A 13,149-nucleotide genomic window follows, 5' to 3' on the forward strand; every position below is an offset into this window, starting at 1 on the left:
TTATATTTTTAAACCATTTTAAATTATATTAGATAAGAGGAAATTCGTTCAGACATCATTTTTGTAGGCCAGGCTTTTGTAACCGATTTAGCCCCTACTGTTGCCACATTACCCCTTACGTTTTATTATATAAATCAGTTTCGAAGAGCCTGCATTTTTTTTTATCATGTATAATAGAGGTCTGCGCGAGACTGATTTTTAAACCCACTGGACTTCTTGCAACTTAAGAATTATGTTTTACTTAATATGGTATGATTAATTTTAGTATGTAAGCAATTGTAAAAAAACGTGTAAAAGCTGAGGGAGGTGAAACAATGCTAAGTAAACAGCAAATGGACTTGGTATTATTACAGTAGTTTAGCTACAATGCTAACAGTCAGCGTCTGCACATTTGGAGGGCATCAGCCACGATGCTAGCTGTTTTTCCAAGCTAGATTACTTACTGTTAAATTTTGAAATTATTAATGAGCCATGAGTTTATTCAAGGGTTCTCTGCTGTGTGTGTTTGAATGTGTTTCTCTACTGTCTTTGTTTGAGTGTGTTTCTATGCTATGCTGTGTATGTTTAAGTGTGTTTCTCTGCTGTGTGTGCCTGAGTGTGTTTCTCTACTGTGTATGTATAAATGTGTTTCTCTGCTGTGTGTGTTTGAGTGTGTTCTTTTGCTCTGTAGGTTTATGTGTTTTTTGCTGTGTGAATATAGTGGTTAAGGTTAAAAGGAGATATTTTTTATTCTAAATTAATTAAGTATCGCAAAATCAAAAAATGTGATCAATATTCAATATTTTCTTACACCTCTAATGTGTAATACTTTCTAATGTGAAATACTATTTATACCGTTGTATACAGTGAAACAGGTTACAGCTGCAACCCTAACCACAAATTAAATCATGCTTCACACAGCCACAAAGCTGAAATTCTTGGAGTACTGTGAAATATGCTGTGAAATATGCTGATGCAAATCTGCTGTGCGATCTCCTTTGATCAAACAGCAGATGATAGCTCAATATGCCCAGCCAACCATCCACAGCCGTGACAATATGCAGGTCTCCTGCTATTGAATGTGGAATATTTTAAAGAAAATGTGGAAAAAATGTGAATGAATATGAAATGTGACCACTGGCACATTCTATACCAATACTGAAACACTGGAACTACAGCGACTGAACAACTTTCAGGAAAAACAGAAGATCATCTTTAAACTATTAATGTGTGTCAATTGATTAAAAGTTCATTCAGATTAATCACAACAATATTCTTTGTTTAACTGCGATTAATCACATGTATTCTTCTTAAGATGCAAGTTTTTAAAGTGGATAATTAAATGCAAATAAAAGAATAAATGTAAGAAACGTAAAATGCGATTATATTTATTTAGTAGTGTCAATTAAAATACTAGTATATACTTGTATGTTTGAGAGAAGATAAACCAACATGGGGCGCTGGAATAAAGAGTAGGGCTGGGTATCGATATTCGATACCAAAAAGGCACCGAACAAAATGTCTCGGTACCACAGAGTACCGAAAGGTCTAAAAAAATTTGGTGCCTGTTTGGTGCATGTCCCTCTCTCTCTCACTTGCTCTGTCTGTCCCTCTTTTTTTGCTCTGTCTGTGCCTTTCTCTCTCACTTGCTATGTCTGTCCCTTTCTCTTTCACTTGCTCTGTCTGTCCCTTTCTCTCTCACTTGCTTTTTTTGTCTCTCTTACTTGCTCTCTGTCCCTCTCTCACTCACTCTGTCTGTCCCTCTCTGTCTCATTCGCTCTGTCTGTGCCTTTCTCTCTCACTTGCTCTGTCTGTCCCTCTCTCTCTCTCTCTCTCTCTCACTCACTTGCTCTGTCTGTCCCTTTCTCTCTCACTTGCTTTTTTTGTCCCTCTCTCACTCACTCTGTCTGTCCCTCTCTCCCTCACTCTGTCTTAGAGGTTAGATCGGGCCCAAAAAATCCGACCCGACCCAGCCCGAGCCTGTGAACGTTCTGCCCGAGCCCGTCCCAACCCGAACCATAAACTGTTATTATGAGCCCGTCCCGACCCGCCCCATAAACTGGCTGTTTTTGGGCTTTTTGAATGAGAATTATGTTAATTAACACTGTAACATAGAAGCATAGAACTATTATTTAATTAAAAGGATTTTTAAGAACAGCTACACACAATGCTGCAAGTCAAACGCGGAGGAGTTCACGTGTGAGAGAGAGAGAGAGAGAGAGACACACACACACAGAGAGAGAGAGAGAGACACAGAGAGAGATTTGCGTGTTCTGGTATGAGCTACTCACAGGTAAAGGTTCTCACATACTGTATCTCCTGTTTCTCTCTAGTGCCAAATCCGACTCCCTGCTAAATTCCACTCCCGCTCCGCGGACAGAATCGGCACAGATAAACAGCGATTATAAATAAATTTGTTTTTTTCACTGTCAGTTTTCGTTATTTGGTTCGTTTTCATTAACAATAATAATTGGTTACTTAAAAACGTTGTGATTATCACACCAGAGCTTTATTTAAAAATAAAAATATAAATAAAAAACAGATGCCTACATTTCAGACTATTTTCTGGAGCCCGACCCGACCCGGCTCGAGGAATGTGGTGGAAAATCTCGGGCCGACCTCGGGTCAGGTCTGAAAGGTCCCTCTCTCTCTCTCACACGCTCTGTCTGTCCCTCCCTTTTATTTGCTCTGTCTGTCCCTCTCTCTCTCTCACACGCTCTGTCTGTCCCTCTCTCTCATTTGCTCTGTTTGTCCCTCTCTCTCATTCGCTCTGTTTGTCCCTCTCTCTTTCACTCGCTGTCTGTCTCTCTTCCTCTTACTCACTCTGTCTGTCCCCTCTCTCTTCTCTCCAAAGATATAATACAGTAAAAAAGCTCTGATCTGCCTGACCTAAACGACACTACACTTCTACTGCCCCTCTCCCAAAAAATACAGGAGCTAGCAGCATAAAAAAAAGAATCATGATTAGAATTATTTGTTTTAATGATTACACCACTATTATAACTTAATTTTGTAATGATATATTCAAAAAATATATATAGAAAAAAGTAATGTTCGAGTGCCAGTACCAAATTCAAGGTACTGTATTGGTAACGGTACTGAACATTTTATAACAATATCCAGCCCTAATAAAGAGCGCATGATAAATTGGATAGAGGAAACGTTTTTACTTTATAATAAACATCTCAATTTGGTTGTAAGGATTTCTGAATTAGAATTTAATTTGCTTAATATAAAAATCTCAGGAAGTGTTTAGTATTGCACACATGCTCACAATGGGGGGATGACAATTTAAATGGCCTGAGGCAAATATTTAACCAGTGTTTAGCAATGTGTACACTGTCCCTTTAAGAGCCCTTTAATGAAAACATGTGATACTCTGAATTTCAGTTACTTAACTAGTAGATTTAATTTGCCGCTGCACATTCAAACACAGTGTTTTCAATGGGATGTAAAGCACAGATATACACATAGTAAACAAAGTCACGAAGCTGTGAGCAGTGAACGCTGCAAATACCATGATCAGTGTGTAAACAGCATGGAGCAGCAGAGACAGAGTTTTTTTATAGCAGTATATTATAGCAGTATATTATACTGCCTAATATACCAGATTAAACAGCGCATTATTAGCAGTTTAGCTCAATTAATATGTGCTTTAACGCCTGAACATTACCAGCCCTAGTTTAAAAGTAATAAGCCATAGACATCCAAATCAGAATGACCCTCAAAATACAAGAAACGTGTCTGGTACAGAAGTAAAATGGCAAGAAAAAAGAACAGAACGGATTTGTATTGTCCAAGAAAACTCAAAACATGCCTTTGGCCTACCACTCTAAGTATCCTATAGACAGAAAGAGATAGATATGCTAAAAAAAGAAACAACAAATGAAAGAATATAAATAAATGAAAACAAAAATCTGCACTGATATTGGACTTTAGAGTGAATGGCAATATCTTTTGTATGCCTAAGACCTACAGAGAAGTGCAGCATATTTGTTCAAAAGGGTTGCAGATGCAAATATATACAATTTTACAGCCCAGTCATATAATCATGTTGCTCTTCTAGGCTTTAAAAGATTCAATGTTTTGAAGTACTGAAGTTTTGAAGCACCACGATGAGAAGTGCATTCATTAATGTAGTGAGTTGAGTACAGAAGTGTGTGGTTTGTAGGGATTTTTACATTTAAAGTAAAATAAACAATGAAATATAATATACAAGCTATTTTAGACATAAAAACATAAATGTTGTCTGCCTCATTATTCCACAAATCAATATGGCAGCATGACATAATATGTGAGAAATTACATCAGGCTGCAATTCAGATCTTTATAGATCTTCATATATGGCTTTATTTGACTGTTTTTTTATGCAGCGCTGTTATTATGGTAGTGTTTTGGTTGTTTTTTAATTCACTATTCATTTTAATGTCTCTGTACAAGCAAGAGCATAACTTACAACATAGCCTGTTATTACATCCTGCACATTGTTTCATTATTTTCCTTCCACTACACTGATGTAAAAATATATTTACCAGTAACTACAAACAGGGACAAATATTTACCTTAACTACACATACCCAATAATATAATATAATTATTATACCGGTTTTTACATTTTTAGGTACAAATATTGATAATCCATTGCAGATAAAGGGTTGTTATTATATAAAGCAGAGGTTACCTATTTTGTTTTGCAATATAATTCCCTAAATTGTGTACTATGTCTTTTAAAGAGAAAATTATTAAAGAAAGTATTAGGAAAAATATAATTTTTTCAACATTACGGTCAAATTATTTTAAAGAACACACACAAAAAAGTTTAGAATAATAAGATTAATTGCATAATGGCATAATGCATTTTACATTGATATCAGGATATTCAACAGCATTATCACACATCACAGTTTTTTCCATATCTTGCACCTCCCTAATGCTTTCTGACAGTATATTTTACATAAGAGGACCAGCATCTCAGATTAAAACAAAAGCTGAATATTTAGCCACCCACACCATTCCTTTCTAGGAAAAGCTGTTAGAAGTTTACAGAGCAGTTATAATTTTACAAACAATGTCAAGGGAATATCTTGCATGCTATTAAAACATATAGCAAATAATAACACACAGAGAGGGTGTGTGACTTCATTCATTGCTCAGGATGTCTTACTCCACAAAATTTTAAATGAAAATAACTGTTGGCTTTGAAAAAAATGCATGGTGGGATGTGAAATGTTATATACTGGAGAAAGTCACATGCTGCAACACTCTGAGAAGGTTTGGCCTAAAATCATATTTAATCCGTTTATGGAAAAATACCACATGCTGGGTGCTGTAAGGCAAAATAGTAACCAAAAGAAAGCATTGAAACTGTTTTCACTCTACCAATATGCACATCATACATACCTTGACATGCAAAATGTCACAGATCAGGAACAAGTATTAGGTCCTATAACCAGATCAGCAAAGCCTACAGTATAGCCTGATGCACACCTCTCCAGAAATGTAACTATGGGCCCAATTTTAGCGATATATAATGCACCAGTATAAATCCACCGGTATGGCGTGTCGTGTTTCCTTGGTATCATGAGGGCACAAAAATACACCTCTTGAAACACGCAAAAGACGTACTAATTATCCTAATAAATAATGGGTGTGTTTTGGGTGTAACGTGAAATAAACCAATCATTGTGCTAGTTGTCATTCCCTTTAAGAAACACGTGCGATCTGTGTTGTTCATATCTTTATAGCATGACGCTTTGTGCGTCTCAGCAGAGGATACTGGCCTGCGCATTCACACCAGAAATTTACCTAAACACACCTCCACACCCATCAGTGTAGATTTATTCTTAAACTCTGAGAGTATTTTAATGGCGCAGGCACAACAAGACATGAAAATAGACTGTTAAGGCGTTGTAGGGTAGCAAAGAGCATCGTGACGTGTCTTGTGCAGGGTGAAAGATAGAGCTCTATGTATCACTGTAAAACACACACCTCGTATTCCCACCTACACATTTCCACCTTCACGTTTAAACTGCAGAGTGACACAGACACACTAATACACAAGTATAAACGCTCACAACAGTGTAGACCATTTGCACAGATTACAACATAGACTCTGTGTTGACCCTACACAAGAGTTTAATTGTTAGATGATGTATAGGATCTGGCACGCTGAATACCCAGTGATGCTTCTTTGGCAAAATTTAGAATTTTGGGATTTGGGTTTGAGTCCCAGCTGTGCCATCTGCCGTCCATGGCCAGGGCTCCGCAAGAATGCAACTGGATATGTTTTAATTGGAAAGGGAGAATGGCAGGATCCCCTTTTCCTTCTGCTGTGGGCCAATGCAGCCAATCTGGCGTCTACAGCACACGGTCTGGCAGTCTAGTATGGACTCGAGCCTGACGAACGCTGTGTGGTGGTGAACTGTCTGAAAAGACACACAGGCAGAATCCATCTGCACAGAGGTGTGTGCAATGCCTTGCCCTCGCAGATGGTGCCGTTGATGCTGTCACGAAACACAGGGGAGTCCTGCTATGTTGAGAACCATCTGACTAAATCAGGAGAAAACAAAAATGGATACTTAACTGCAAAACAACAACTTAAAGAATTGAATATAAAGTTGTCAGACGTTGTTTCTTTTTATGTATTTTCATCACACAAACTGCTGGATAATCACTAAACAGTGAAGATGGTCAATTTCAGTACTAATTAGAGACATAATAGAGGCATAATATAACTTTTTCTGATTCAGATAACTTTCAGTGCAACATTTATCTTTAAAAAGTACCCCTTAATTATACTATTTCATTTTAAGGTACTATTTCACAACTGATCACACAATCAATGTTATCTCTTAGATGCAGTCATCTGAAAAACTGATCTCCAACTTTTTAGTTTTGGAAATGATAGGCTAACTTTGCTAACTTAACTTAAACTATCCCCGCTATTTTCTTTTTAAACACATAGCCAAAAATAATTTTCTCAACTTATTTAAAATGAATCCAAAACAAATCTAAATTTGTTGTACAGACAAACCCTTTTAGATTAAAACATGCTATGCCATACTTTATAAACACAAAACTAAACTGTCCAAGCTTTTTTGAGAGACAGAATGTTTTTTAATGGCTCCCTCTGCAGTTGGGTACCACTAAAAGACAGGCTTTACGCATGCATTTCTGGACAAGCTGAAAGATACAGAACCATCACTGAAACTAAAAAAGTGCTTATACTGACATGATAGAGTAAAATTACAGGTTTTGTACCCAAATATGACTCAGATTATACTATTAGACAGCTCTTGCGAGAGTTTAGTCAGAGTTACATACTGCAGCTTCTATCATGCCAAGCTCATACTAGCAGCAACTAAGATGCTATTCCCCTTACCATAAGTCAGTGGAGCATCAACGTAATTCTAAAGATATTTTATTTAAAGTAAGAATGCTTTAAGAAAAATAATGTTGCTTTTATGATGAGAATCTGAAAGTAGGTTACCATGCCTAAACTACTCAAACCCTCTACTACCCCACACAAAGACAGCATTATCACACAACACGTCTTCACACAGTGTGAGTGTGAGGGCTATTTCAGGATAGATCTGCTACAGGATTGGATAGAAAGAATCTTTTTTTCCCCTCTGATATTTGATCCAGCATTTTCTGCTGGCCTCAGCCATTAGCCATTGATGGTGATAAGCCATCTCTAATGTAAATTTGAACAAAATATAGAAACTTAATTAATGTGCTTTATATCAGTAACTGCCAATCATGATCCTAGAGTAGTCGTGCCCTTTGTTATTTTATTATTTATTTTATAAGCTCTTCAAGTGTATGTTAGAGTGGGGAGAATACTGCAATGTGCTTGGCAGGGTCAAAAGGACAAGAACTGGAAACAAACGGTTTAGATTTACTTCTATTACACAACTAATTCATTTCTTAAAAAAGATTTTGTTGCAATAGTTATGTTGCAGTAGTTGAATATATTTATAAACATTTATGAAAATAGGTAATTGAGCGCAGATTCGTGAGTTTGAAACCTATACCCAGTTTCCCTAATCTTTCACTGCTGGACTCCTGGATAAGGCCCTTAACCCTGCCATGTCTCCATCTTCATCTTAAAATCATACAAGCAGCAGCACAGGCCATAACATAAGTTAAATTGCAGATCTATACAATGCAGTTTTAACTAGTAGAAATGATAATTTTATGAATCAGCTCTAAAACTATTAATAATATCAGATCTACAGATTATTAAATCCATTCTGACTAAACATATTAACAGGATAAAATTTAGCTAAAGTAATTTGGACAAGTCATATTTTACCATCGATTTACATGGGATATCATCTCCACTGTAATCCTGACTAGTAAAAAGTCCAGATGTGTGAACAAGAATTCTGTCTTATACAAATATACTATTTAAAAAAACTGTAATGTATTTAGTAATAATGTGTATTTTGGATGTATCTTTAATCTGAAATGTTTTGTTTTTTCTAGTCTGGATTACAGTGGAGATTTCTGGAACTACAAATAATTTCTACAAGTAAGCACTGTAATTGTAGATATCTAAGTAATTATAAATGAGAGAGAGAGAAAGAGAGTAGGAGAGAGAAACATTTCATGTAAATCAGTGGTAATATGTTCCTAGTCAAAATTACATTAAGGATATGTGATTCTGGTAATGGATGGATGGATGGATGGATGGATGGATGGATGAACATTGTTGTCCTATTCTATAAACTACGGACAACATTTCTTTCAAATAAAAATATTGTCATTTAGAGCATTTATTGCAGAAAATGAGAAATGGCTGAAATAACTAAATAAATAAATAAATAAGATGCAAAGAAAACAAGCTCATATTCATAAAGGTTAATATTTGGTGCAAGAACCCTGTTTTTTAATCACAGTTTTAAGCATCTTGGAATGTTCTCCTCCACCAGTCTTACACACTGCTTTTAAATAACTTTATGCCACTCCTGGTGCAAAAATTCAATTTTGTAAAATGAAAGAAACTTGTGAATTTTAAGTGGTCTCTTTTTTTCCAGAGCTGTAGATAGATAGATAGATAGATAGATAGATAGATAGATAGATAGATAGATAGATAGATAGATAGATAGATAGATAGATAGATATGCATACATAATATGTGATTCAATATAATCTAATACATTTTAATATATGTTTAGTCAGAATGGCTAAACAGATCTTTTAATATAAGATATCTGTGATAGTTATTACAACTAGTAAAACTGTCAAAGCTAACTTAAATAAATCACAGTGCTTTCCACTTTTCTCTCTTTTACATTTATACATACATAAAGATCTGTCAGGGGAGCAGAGCCAAATTCTCTCCTGCTAGGAGGAAAAAGCGCTGATGAGCTAAACCGGGCAGGTTAACTCGTTAGCTAGTGATGGTAAAGTGAAGGAAGCTAAGCTGCAGCTCGCCACGCCAGGCTATCAGAGCAAATGTCACTCAAACATCCATCCACCTCACAAAAAAAAAGGATTCACCTCATCTTATTCCTCATTACAGCTTAAAGACATGCCGTAAAGACAGCTTAACGCAGCAGCGCCTAAGGCTGTTGTAATACAATTACAGCAGCATGGTAACTAAAAAATCCAAATCGATACTCAAAACCAACCATTATGGTTGTATATCTCGTTAACTGGCTCTTGACTAGCATATGGTATGTTTTCTCTGGATGACCAGCTGGAATTTAAGCAAGGGAGCTAGTCAGCTTGGTTAGCTAGTTAGCTAAATAAATGATATTAGCTGGTGGATGTAACTAGGTGTGTCCCTTCCTCCAGGAGTTGAAATTCCATGCAAATCAGTAATAGGTAAATATACTTCTAGTCAAAATATTAAACATTAAAGATGTGTTCCTAGTAATATGGCTAGTCAGAAAGATTTAATAGATCTGATATTATTACTAGTAAAATGTCAAAGCTGATATTTAAAATAAGAGTTTCTATTAAAACTGCATTATATGTTATTAATAATAACTGAATTCGAACTATATATAGCCGGTGTAATTGTATACTTAACGTCTTGATAGATATCTCCACATTCTCTCTCTGGCAAGTCCTGAGATCATCCCTCACACCAGGGTCTTGCCCAGCAACTCACTTCACTCTAGATATACACACAGATAACGCTAGCTGACCCAGCAAAAGCACATTAAGATAAATAGATAACACAGTGCACTTTTTTATGTTGCTAAACTCTTTCCCAATTCCTTCCTGGGATCCACATCAAATCCAGACATTCTGAAAAGGGCTGTTCACATGAAGGTCAGGAAGGAGGAGCAGAGCCAGCATCTTCCACACGTTCTCTCCTGCTAGGAAAAGGAAGAAGATAGTTGTATTTAAACTGGCCTATTTAACTCTGTAGTGGAGGGAAAGTGGAGGATGCTGCTGAGCTGCAGCGCGCCACACCAGGTTATCAGAGCAAGCGTCACTCAAACATCCATCCACATCTCACAGAGACCAGGTCCAGCCTTTACCTCACAGCTCTGTCCCTCATTACTCCGTCTACAGCAGCGCGTCCAGCAGCCAGATAACTAACTAGCTAACAGAGAGGAATGATGGTGGATGCTGCTGCTGGTGTGTGTCCGCTCCTCCAGGAGGTGTCGAGCCACCTGCCGAGCGCGAGCTGCAGCCGCTACGGACACGGCGCGAGCCCCTCTGACTCTGAACAGCCCGCTCTCCTGAGGGAGATGCTAACATGCTAACATCAGTGGAAAATTCACGTTTACTGACTGACTGACGGCTCTTACTTAGACATTTTACAGAAAGGAGATGCGGGTCAAAAGCGTTCAGACACGTCCCACAGGGAACACGTCCACGTCGTCGTGACTGCTCGACTAGCTAAGCTTAAGAAAACCGTGGAAGAGTCGAAAATCGTTTGGGGGGAAAATTCGAGAAATGTGTGGCTATATGGCTGCTGCCCTACCTGTCACGTTTAAAAGACGGTTAGCCAGCTGAAGTCGCCGGAATGTAGCGCTGAGGCGAAAGAGAAGAAGGGCAGCATTTTTCTTTTTTTCTTACAATTAGTGCACTTACCGAGAATGCCTCCTCAGTTTAGCCTATTTGTCGTGACAGATAAATCCATGCGAAGACGCGCTGTAGACTGACATCGTGTTTTTTAAAGGGATTTGTTGGTAAATCGGGAGGGGAGGGGGGTTAACGGGCGGTTAGCTCCGGCTCCGTCTTGCGCTCTGCCATGTAGGAGCTTCCACACTCGGTGACGTCGGCACTCCACGGCCGTTATTATTTTTTTTTAAACGCACCTGTACTCGGTCAAGCACCGCCCCCTCTAACAAGATTGGCTAATGATACCCGGCACCCCGTGCTGGGATTGGCCAGCCGGTAGAATTGCTGGCTCTGGATCTGAGCAGAGCTGAGCGGTGTGCTAACCAATTCCAGCCCTGGAGGCGGGGCTTATTCCGGAATACAGGTGCGTTAAAAATAACAGCGTATTCCGCGGAGCTGATGCTAAACGGTCTTCACTTTGTTGCCATGTACCGTAAATTGATTTGAGGTAGATTTGTGTGTAGGCCCTGCCCCTCGTGTCCAATCTGTTTAGAATAACTACATTTAAACCCCAATAGCTGCCCAATAAACCGAAATGCAGTATACATGATTAAATATGTGCTTTGTGTTAAATTCATGAATATGTACTGGCTATATATGGCAGCTTTAGTATATCACTTTACTTGCCTAGAACACCATTGACTCGATGTGCACAAACTTTTGATTAACCGCAAATTGAGGGATTTTTCTAGACCTTTAAAAGGGTATTGCTGGTTTATAATATATATAGCAAATAAACAGGAAATAATTAAAATAATCAGTTTTCTGATTGAACTATTTATAGCTATTTGTTTGAGTAAAATGAACATTGTGTTTTTTATCTATAATATATAAAAGATTTTAATTAAAAGTATTTATTTGCAGAAAATGTGAAATGTTCAAATAAACAAAAAAGATGCAGTGCTTTTAAACCTCAAATAATTGCAAAGAAAACAAGTCCATATTCATTTAGAAACAACAACAATACTAAAGTTTTATCTAATGAAATGTTCAGACTCAATAATTAGAGAATAACCCAGATTTTTAATCACAGCTTTTATGTGTCTTGGCATGCTCTCCCCCAGTCTTTCACACTACTCCTGGCGCAAAAATTCAAGCAGTTCCGCTTTGTTTGATGGCTTGTGATTAATTGATCTAGCTATGTGGAATTTAGCATTGTCCTGCTTGAAAATAAAAACATTGCCAGGGCAGAAGAACACATTTTCTTCCAGGATAACCTTGTATGTGACTTGATTCATGCGTCATTCGCAAAGACCAACTGCCCAATTCCAGCCTTGCTGAAGCATCCCCAGATCACCACAGATCCTCTACCAAATTTTACAATGGGTGCAAGTACACCTCTGGAGGTCTCCATTTGAGCAAAGCTGAAAATTGGAAATCTTACTATATCTTACTCCATTCCTCTATAGACCAATTCTTATGATCTTATAATTCTTGCAAACTTCAGCCTGGTTCTTCTTTGCTTCTCATTGAAGAAGGTCCTTTTTCTAGCTTGAGTCTTGCCTCTAAGAGTTTGTTTTGGAATGTTCTTTCCATGCACTTTACCCTTCATTGGCCATTCTTTTTAAAGGGTCTCTTGATGTCATCCTTCGGTTGGTTACTGACACTCAAATAAGTTGACGGTCAATCTCCAGACCTGAACTACATTAAAAAACCTCTGAATGTAATCATGTAAGATGTAAGTTAATCACAAGCCATCAAAAAAAGCTGAACTGCTTGAATTTTTGTGCCAGGAGTGGAATAAGGTCACCCAAAAGCAGTGTGAAAGACTGTGGAATGAAAGCTGTGATTAAAAATCAGGGTAATTCGCATTATTGTTTCTAAATGAAAATGAACTTGTTTTCTTTGCAATATTTAAAGTTTTAAAGCACTGTACCGTTTTAATTATTTTGACCATTTCTAATTTTCTGCAAATAAATGCTGGAAATTGACAATATTTGTATCTGTAACTCTGGAGAAATGTTGTCAGTAGTCTATAGAATAAAACTACAGTGTTCATTTTACTCAAATATATACCTATAAATAGTAAAATCAGAGAAACTGATCATTCAGAGCTGTATATTTTACTGTATCTTACTTATT

General features: G+C 37.3%; 1 protein-coding gene across 3 annotated transcripts in view; it reads right to left on the minus strand.

Moving 5' to 3' along the window:
* pkp4 (plakophilin 4) overlaps positions 1-11,237 on the minus strand; it is a 51,888-nt gene extending 40,651 nt beyond the window's left edge. For all 3 annotated transcript variants that reach the window (XM_022675255.2, XM_015605723.3, XM_007248824.4), the window contains exon 1: positions 11,038-11,237. The gene's annotated coding sequence lies outside the window, so the exon portion shown is untranslated. The remainder of the gene's footprint in view (positions 1-11,037) is intronic.
* Positions 11,238-13,149: the final 1,912 nt, after the last annotated feature.

The sequence above is a fragment of the Astyanax mexicanus genome, chromosome 5 (assembly GCF_023375975.1).
Source record: "Astyanax mexicanus isolate ESR-SI-001 chromosome 5, AstMex3_surface, whole genome shotgun sequence".
Taxonomy (NCBI): Eukaryota; Metazoa; Chordata; class Actinopteri; order Characiformes; family Acestrorhamphidae; genus Astyanax; species Astyanax mexicanus.